We start from the raw sequence: 9,289 nt of genomic DNA, 5'->3' as shown, positions 1-9,289 counted from the left end.
TTTGTGGTGGAATGTGGATCACTGTGTATAACTGAGTTCAGCGTAGCTAAAATTTTTCAGTATAAATTGCTACTAAAATAAAAAAAGGTTAGATAATGTGTCCTGATATTTTCTCTTGTATTTTATTGGTTAAGATCAATTAAAGCTATATATAAAACCTGGGAGCTTATGTTCCACGGCCCTTAGGTGTTTAAACTACATAGCTTTAAGTTTAAAAACTAGAGTAGATGGCAAACAACAAGTTATCCACGAGGCAGCACACAGGAGCAATTCAAGGTTAATTTGGTACTGCACAATTATTAGTTAGGAGGTGTTACCATGAATAACAAGAAAAGTATTATCACCAAATTAAAGTTTTATTGCATGATGTTATGATGCTGTTCTCACTTTGGTATTTTATACTTTAATCGAGGGAGGAAATGGGTTATCCTTTGTAGGTATTTAGTGTTTTAAGCTATTAGAGGATAGCTAGTCCATAAGAACCTTAAAGAATACCTTTCACATTAAAGAGTAGGTGATATTACATTACATTGTCAGGTACAAGTAAGCAGCGATTTCACGACAGGAAGGATAGAGGAAGAAATCACCTGGTGCTGGTATAGTGTGTCAGTCATCACATTATATTTTTAAAAACTGATGAAAGCAAAGAACAGCTTCAGGCTAAATAATATAATAAACACAAAACATCTTTTTTCTCTGTCTCATCCTTTCTTTCTCTTCTACCCATTATATTTCTCTTGATTTCTCAAAATTAAAGACAATATTAAAAACAATTCACAGAGCAAATAAGCTAGTATCCAGCCTGGCCACACTAAGCTTGGTGCTCTGGACCTTGTGTTGGTCGTAACTCAGGAGATTTTGCCATAAACGTTACTACTAGTGCTAAAACATTTTCTGCCTCAAAAAGCCTAAGCATTGAAGGTGGTTGTAAAACAATTGTGTGTTGTATCCTATCCACTATGGGTAGGGGCACAGAGTACAGGACTGTTCTGAACCCACCACATTTCCAGTTTGAAACTTGTTTTATTTGGAAAATAAAAAACTCCCCACTCTGCTTCACAGCTAGGAGCATCAACCTATAGGCGCAAACCTACAGCTGTCTTGGTATTTGATGTTCTTCATGGTCTTCTAACTAGCTTAGCTAGTTTATTTAAAGAGAGCGAAGCACTGACTTTGCTTGTGGAAAGGTTTGTAGAGACTTGTTATTGCTTCATAGTTATAACTTAATCTTCACATAATGTAAAAGTAATGCTTAGTAATGCTTAGACTGTAAATGAATACTACAGACAATGGCCCAGGTATTTTTGTCAGGTGTGTTGGCTGCATTCAGTTTAAGTGGATCTTGTCACTGAAAGCTTATTGCAACATACAGCTGTGCTGGTTAATGTGTGCACTTTTAGATTTTATAAATATTGCTAATAGATAAATTGACATACAACAGGCTTTGTATATTTAAGGTTTGTAAGTTAGGGTCAAGTTAATACATGCACTTGGTATGAACGATGAACTGTAAACGTTGGTGATGATAAACGCCTCCGGGCATGCAATAGTGAGATGTTTTAAAAATATGAGAGAGCCATTTCAGCAATGGTGCGCAATACCCAAACCCACGACACAGGAGAGATCATTCCACCTGATTTCCTTAACAAACAGAAAGTAGCAGGAGTTTCCCCTGAGCCTTTACAAAAAACCAAGCATGCACAAACGCTGCTTTACATAGTAAAATGAGTGCTCTGTACACTCAGTATGACAGTGGACAATCCAGTATGATGTTTTGCGATTATTTATTGTTTGTTGTTGTCAGTCGCATTAAACAGGACTTTAATATTTCTAGACTGAATTGGGCAAACAGGCGATAGAAAGATCAGTCGGGTTTTCAGAATCCCTCACAAACCTCACTTCAAATGCATCCACCCTCACGGGCATATCTTTATTGTCTTAATCTGAATTTAATCTGAATTCAGGACTCACACAATCTGGGTCGTGTTGCCCACACTCTCTACTGCTTCCTTCTGTTTCTTGTGATGGAAGCATCTGTCTTGCTGTACCCCATGGGTGTCCTCTGCTACCTCGAGGTCCTCCGGTTTCTGATGCATGAAGAACAGAACCAGCGTTTTATTACCGAACACTGCCCTGTTCTCACTCTCTGATGCCGTTCATCTGTAACATTGAGATTAACATAGGAGTGATATTATGCTAATTTAATAGATGTATAGTGTGGAATATTATAAGTAGTATTAGTATTATTTAAAAATACGTGTTATTTTAAAAGTCACAGTCTTCTTGGCTATATGCCGTTGGCTCTTGATGGTCTGTAGACCCCACTTTGAGAACCCATGAGCTAGAGGTAACATACGTAGATTAAAAAAATAATGTCAACAGTATCGAGCCTTACAGTACACGGTACTGTGTAGCACTTACACGTTTGAGGATCCAGTGCCTCACGGTAACCATGAACACTTAGGTAGGAAATAATTGTAGGTGTAGGCGACAGGAGCAGGAGAAATCATTGGTCTGACTGTTAGAAATTTGCCTATTGTTCCCCAAATTATTGGGGTTTCCAGGCAACCAGTTTATTAAAGAAGCTTTGGTATGGTTTTCCAATATATTGTGAGTATTGCGGTTGATTTGCTCAGCATTAAAATAATTCTGCTGCCACCATGTGGTCAAAAAATATATTTCCCCCCCTCTGTTTCTTGATCAGTTTTCGTTTGACATTTTTGATGTAGGGGTTGAATGTATATTGTATTGTTAGGTATATATGAAAGGTGAACTGAAATAATTGTAGGCTGACTACACGATAAACAGAGATGGTATCATTGCTACAATTACAACAAAAAAGTGTCAAGAATACCCTGGAGCTTAAAGTATAAACTGCGTTTTAGTGACTTATGGCACTCATTACACAACATTAAGAGGCATATGGAATTATGCAATGTTTATTGTCAAATATTTTTATTGACATTTTCAATAAAAAAAAATTCGTTATTCACATTCACCATAAATAAATAAATGATATCTTATAAATAATAAAAGAAAAATTAATTAATCTGGACTTTTAGGCAGTTTAGTTGAAACTACACTAAACAATATATCCAATGTGCCTTTTCAAAATGTCTGTACAATAGGACATTCCCAAGTACATCTAAACAGTGTAATTTGTCTTTGTTACTGTTAACACATTGATGTGGAATATTGACATTAAAGAGGTGGAGCAAAGGAGGAGTTACATAAATTTGCATAATCCACTTTTACTGCAGTAATCTGAATCCTGTATTAATCATTTTGGTTTGTGCCATGCAACATACCCATTGGTCAATACATTTTAAAATGTTCTTATTTTGAGTCATCACTCATATTTTTTGCACCATAAGAATTCGTTATGTTTAGTTTCTGTCATGCTTACTGTTGCTACTACCCCTGTGCTATGAGAACAATAACACAAGATGGAATAACATAGACATTGAATCAAGTGGTTCAGTGATATACATATGTAGCTTTGAAATTGAAGATGTTGAAAAATGCTTTAGTGGAATATCATTTTTACTTTTAATGTCCTCAAAGATCAAAAATATATTATCTTTATGCAGATCTCCTATCATATACGTAGCCTTTTTCTGTGATTATTACAGTGATTAATGATTATTATACATTTGACACAAATGTGCTTTTTTAAAATTAATTAATTTTTGTATAAGAAGTCCTTACTGTGATCATATTAGTATGCAATGAAATTTGACGTAACTTCCTCCCATAAAGCAGCAGCAAGGTTAGACGCTCACCTCTCAAGGGGAAGGAAAGTAAGATGAGATTTTTTTTTTTCCAAGGAAAATTATTGATTAACTTTCCCATTTTGGAAGAGAAAAGCATAGGCAGGCTTAATGGTGCTGCATTCAAATAGTGTGTGTGTGTGTGTGTGTGTGTGTGTGTGTGTGTGTGTACGCGTGTGTGTGTGTACGCGTGTGTGTGCTGATTGATTAATTTTCTCTTGTGTTAGAGGATTTTGGACTTTGCGTCATTGGCTTTAAAACCTGAGAACACACTGAAAACTTGGATTACCTCTGAATTAATTCTCATATTGCTTCTTATGGACATTGCCAGAGTCACATAATAGCACAAATAATAATGTAGAAGAGGGCAAACCATCCTGTGTGTGTTTTAATGGCTTGACTAGTTCTGATATATACTATTTGTTAAACGCTTTTGCTGTAGTTTCAGTGTATAGAATTTTCACCCATGTAATAAACTACATTACATGAAACTGACCTGTATAATTCACCACTGTTACATTAAATAAAGGCTGTGTGGTTTAATGTACGCCTTGTTTAAGTTCTTGTTTATAATAATTGCATCTAAGATCATAGGCTGGACAGGACTCAGCACACTATGTGGGTTGTGTCGTTCACATTCTCTACTACTTCCTCCTGTTTCTTGTGAAAGATCTTTCCGTCTTGCTGTACCCTCCATGACAGCGTGGTGTTCTCTGCCATGCCAACAGCCGCCAGTTTCTGATGCATCTGAGGAACAGGAGCAATGATTTATTACTCACTCACCATCTAAAGGTGTTCCTGTTTGTAACATTGCAAGAATCTTAGCACGACAGAGGGATGAAAGGTGATACTTCATCTGTTAAAGATGAAGCACTCCATCAGCAAAACATTAAAACCACTTACCAAAATCGTAATAAAATGTAATAAACATAAAGCTCTTTTTGTTAGCCTACAAAATTCAAAAGAAAAGTTGGCATTGTATGGTACTGTAAAAGTTGGTTTTGTATTTCTGCCTTGTAACACCTAATATTTCAAAGAGATTGCATGACTCACCATTTCTAAAATGGCTGACTGCACGTTAGGATCATATACGTCCTGATCAGTCTTTACCTTCACTTTAATGATTTGTCGTTCGCTTGCTGGTGAACCTTTGGAAGATGCACACATACAATAAAACTGAAAGAAACTGGTGAACTGGTCACCACGTAAAAAGAACATTCCTGCCAAAGTTTAAAAGGAGCCAATATAGACTGTTATAATAAATGTTGAGTTTTGAATGAAATACCCCTTCATTCAACTTATGTGTACAAATCTCATTTTCCTCTGTTGTCTTTTGGCTGCAACCTTGTTTTGAATCTTTTTGGCTGCAACCTTGTCTTGAATCTTTTTGGCTGCAACCTTGTTTTGAGTAAACAATACTAAAAGTCATGTGGCCATCAATAAGTCAGGGCAAAATGGAATTTGTAAATGCTATGGCGCCTTTAAAACTGGCACCTTTATGGGACATTTAAAAACTATGAAGAATTTGGAATTTCAGTTAAGACAAACATATCTTGACAAAATATGGAGACAAACTCAGGCTCCATTCGTTGTTGGAGTTTTAAAGTGAACTTTTTCATAATCAAACGACACATTAAACTTACTACTGTGACAAAAGAAAGGAAGCTGAGCGTTGCAGGTGTAGTCTCCAGTCTGATTGCTTGGAGTGTAAAATGCGCAGTTCTCGTTGCTCCAATAATTGTTGGGCTGTCCATTTATCCAGGGGAGGGTGGAGGCGTTGGTCCCATCCACCCACTTCCAACTGTCTCTAAACAGGCCAAACCAAGACGTCAACCACACCTTTGATTTTAGCAGACTTTTATCTGCTGTGCTGTTCACGCCGGCCAGGTCTGTGTAATTTGCTCGACAGTAGGCCCGAGCACCATGCCATGTCATCGGAGTGGAGATCCAGATATACTTGTTGGAGTCGTTGTACTTTGCTGTGAAGTGACAGTGGTCAACAAAACAATTAACAAAATTGGTGATTAATGCTTCTAGTTAAACAGAGATAAAATGCAAACCAGTTCTCTTTATTTTCCATAAGGTAAGCTTGAGGAACCATCTGAACACACACACAAGTCTTGCTACTGCAGTCAAACATCAGGCACTGTACTGTGCAATTTCCACCCATCAACTTTTAAGACAAACCAATCCTCATTCTCTCGCAATCTATAGATGGTTCAGGCGATGATAATTGCAAGGTTGGCAATATGAAAACCATTGTTCAGTGTACAGTCTCCTGAGGCAATGACCTTTTACCAAATGGCCAGTGTCTTATAGAAACCATGCAAGTCTAATCTAGGGGTCTTATACGATGCACAAAGAAATACTGACTCACCATTAAAGCAAAGGAAGGGCATCAGAGTTGTGCAGACATTATCCCACCAGTATCCAGACGTATCTATTGAGCCACACGACTGATGTCCACCTTGGTTGTCAGGTTGTCCGGGATACCAGAAAGTCTCTGCCAATGTTATGTTTTTAAAGGACCAGCGCCAACCTTTGATGTCATTGAACAGTCCAACCCAGGCATCGGTTGATAAATCTTTGCTTTGTACTGTCAAGTGAAACTTTATCCAGTCACGGTAACTGAGGACCACAGCCAGATCAGTGTATGTTTCCTCGCAGTACGTCTTTGCGTCAGTCCATGTCTTTGGGGTTGTGATCAGATAATACGTGTGGGGAACAGACTGGACCACAGAAATGGCGACTGGGAGAACACCTGTTGGCAGTGCTGCGTTTAAATACTGTATTTTAAAACACACACAGTAGATTCGCAGTATTAGGACTTTAGGTAAAAAAAAAATTTCCCTTCCTGGCTGATCTGTGATCAGGTTTTGTCTCTTTTAATGATATAATGATCAAAACAAAAAAGAGGTATTCAGTCTAACCTTCCAGACCAGGACACCAAACAGTCCTGATTTTTGTTCCATTTTAACCCTCAGCACACCCGGGCCAGGTAATCACTGGTCGGAAAACAAAAATGCTCTAGTGGGAGACCCATTAAACCTAGAATCAGAACTTCTGGGTCATAGATTAGAAGTAGTACATAATTATGCCAGAGAAATACCCTTTTTTTGTGTGTTTGATTGAACGTTAGGATCTTTTTACACTAAAGTTGCTTTTGTGTTCTTAATTTAGGTTTTACAGTCAGGTTTTGCCAGTCAGAATATACATTTCACTCATTATTGTTTTGTACTCACATCCTGCACTTATGACGACTGTAGACTACAATCACTACTTGGGCAGATAGACATACTGAAGTGGCACCTGGGAAACTTGGAACCTCCGCATTTTCTTCTAGCAGATTATTAAATTACAGAGTTGTTTACTGCTTTTGTTTTTCTCCCATAATGTGTGTAACCAATCAGACCTGCTCCACTAAACAGTACAGTACAACTTAACTAACGGTGCCTGAGTTTTTTTGCAGAACACGTGCTGAAAATAACTAAATCCATAAGCAAGAGAAACGATCAATTTAACAAAATAAACAAATAAATTCCACTTTTTGTATGTCGAGTCCAGTTTATTTCATTTTCTTATCTGAATAACCATATCAACAGAAATGCGCTTTATGTAATCACACTCACCAATGACGCAAAACAGAAGGCGGTGAGTCTGCCTCATGCTGGAAGGTACAGCAGGTGTCTCTAGTGCTCACACTAAATATACAAATTAATAATTAACCAAATTACTGATTAGAAGTGTCCAGTTACAAAGCTTAACATCACCATGCTTAACACTATCTTACATTCCCTTGTCAAACATAATAATGACCTCACAGGGAGACAAAAACTTCCACAATAAAAAAAAAAGCCCAAATCTGTAGAACCATTAACAATATTTGTTGACAGCCTTAATTTACAAACAGCTGTAATTTTATTTTCAACAGATCTATTTTAGGAAATGTGACAAGAAATGAGAAGGGGTAGGGGCACAGAGAGGAAAACATGTCATTCAGACTATAACAAAATGGTATGTATAATAAGATCAGGTGTGTACCCGCAGAACTGACCTACTGGAATCTGGAATCTGGTTTGTCCAGGCTCTGTGCGTCTCAGGTTATGGTGCCAGCATCTCACTTTCTCCCAGTATCTCACCTTCTGACAAATTTAACTGGCTACTGAGCCTTTATCCAACCAAAACGTTTATGCAAAACAGTCCTCTTCTCAAACGACACACATGCATGCATGACAACAATGTACACCAACAGGGACGGTGGAGACTGATTTCCATGGTGACTTTCCCTAAGACACGAGTCTCTATTTAAATAGAACCAAAGAGCATGAAAACGATCACTTTTCGTTCTCACTCAGGTGGGCGGAAATCTAAACAGAGATAATGAATATAAGAATTTATATCGTTTATATCATAATGTTCGTAGTAGCAACCTCTGCATTATACGCACGCTTGCACTAGGGCCTCACATGGTTTCAGTCAATTTGATGATTTTTTTCATGGCAGATTGAACATTTGCATTATGACACACACACACACACACACACACACACACATAGAAACTACGTAGTCTTTTTATGAAATTTTGGGTGTTGTCATGAAAATGTCATTAAAACATTCATCAAGCATCTGGCATAGAAAACACAAACATGACAGATCTGTGGTTATCATTGTTAATTTATTTATTTAAAAATTTTTGTAAGTTGTCTTGTTGCAGACAAAAATGATACATCTGTAGCTATTTAATAATGAGATAAAATATGGGGAGAGAAACTTCAGAAAAGGGACACAATAACAAACCCATGGCAAAGGAGTGAGCATTTGAATGGATTTCCTTAACAAACCTAAAGAAAGGTGAATGCAGTGTTTCACAGAAGTCTCTGCAACTTTACACACACACACACACACACACACACACACACACACACACACACACACACACACACACACACACACACACACACACAATGCTTTACATAGTAAAAGAGGTGGTGCCTAGAACCAGTATGCAATGTAAAAAATGTTAAATAGCACAATACAGGTTGATTCTATATGTGATTGAATATTTATATATTTGGATAACATCAAATGTAAAAACAAACAACAACCCCCCCCCCAAAAAAAACCCCAACAAAGATTCAAAACCTCCACCATCTCAATGCCAAAAGAAAAACAGGCACAAACAGGTGACGGTGTACTAATGCTCCAACTTCTAGCAGTACAATCCAATAGAAATAGTGTCCTGCATATAGGCTATATATTTGCAGAATTGCATAGAGCCTTTTAGGATAAGCACTGCATGATTATAAATAATATTAAATCATTATTTAAAAGTAGCAAATAGTCTAGGACAGCAATTCTGGCCCTGGAGATCTGTCACACTACAGAGTTTAGATCTAACCCATAAGGCCACACACGCACTGCATGACTTTTATTTTGTAAGATAGGCCTACTTGTATTGCTCACACTACACAACTCACCATAACACAAAACCTCTTAACACGTCTGATCCATTCCATTAA

The sequence above is a fragment of the Electrophorus electricus genome, chromosome 5 (genome assembly GCF_041902795.1).
Source record: "Electrophorus electricus isolate QZ-2024a chromosome 5, ASM4190279v1, whole genome shotgun sequence".
In the NCBI taxonomy this organism is placed as follows: Eukaryota; Metazoa; Chordata; class Actinopteri; order Gymnotiformes; family Gymnotidae; genus Electrophorus; species Electrophorus electricus.
This window is presented reverse-complemented; position numbering follows the sequence as displayed.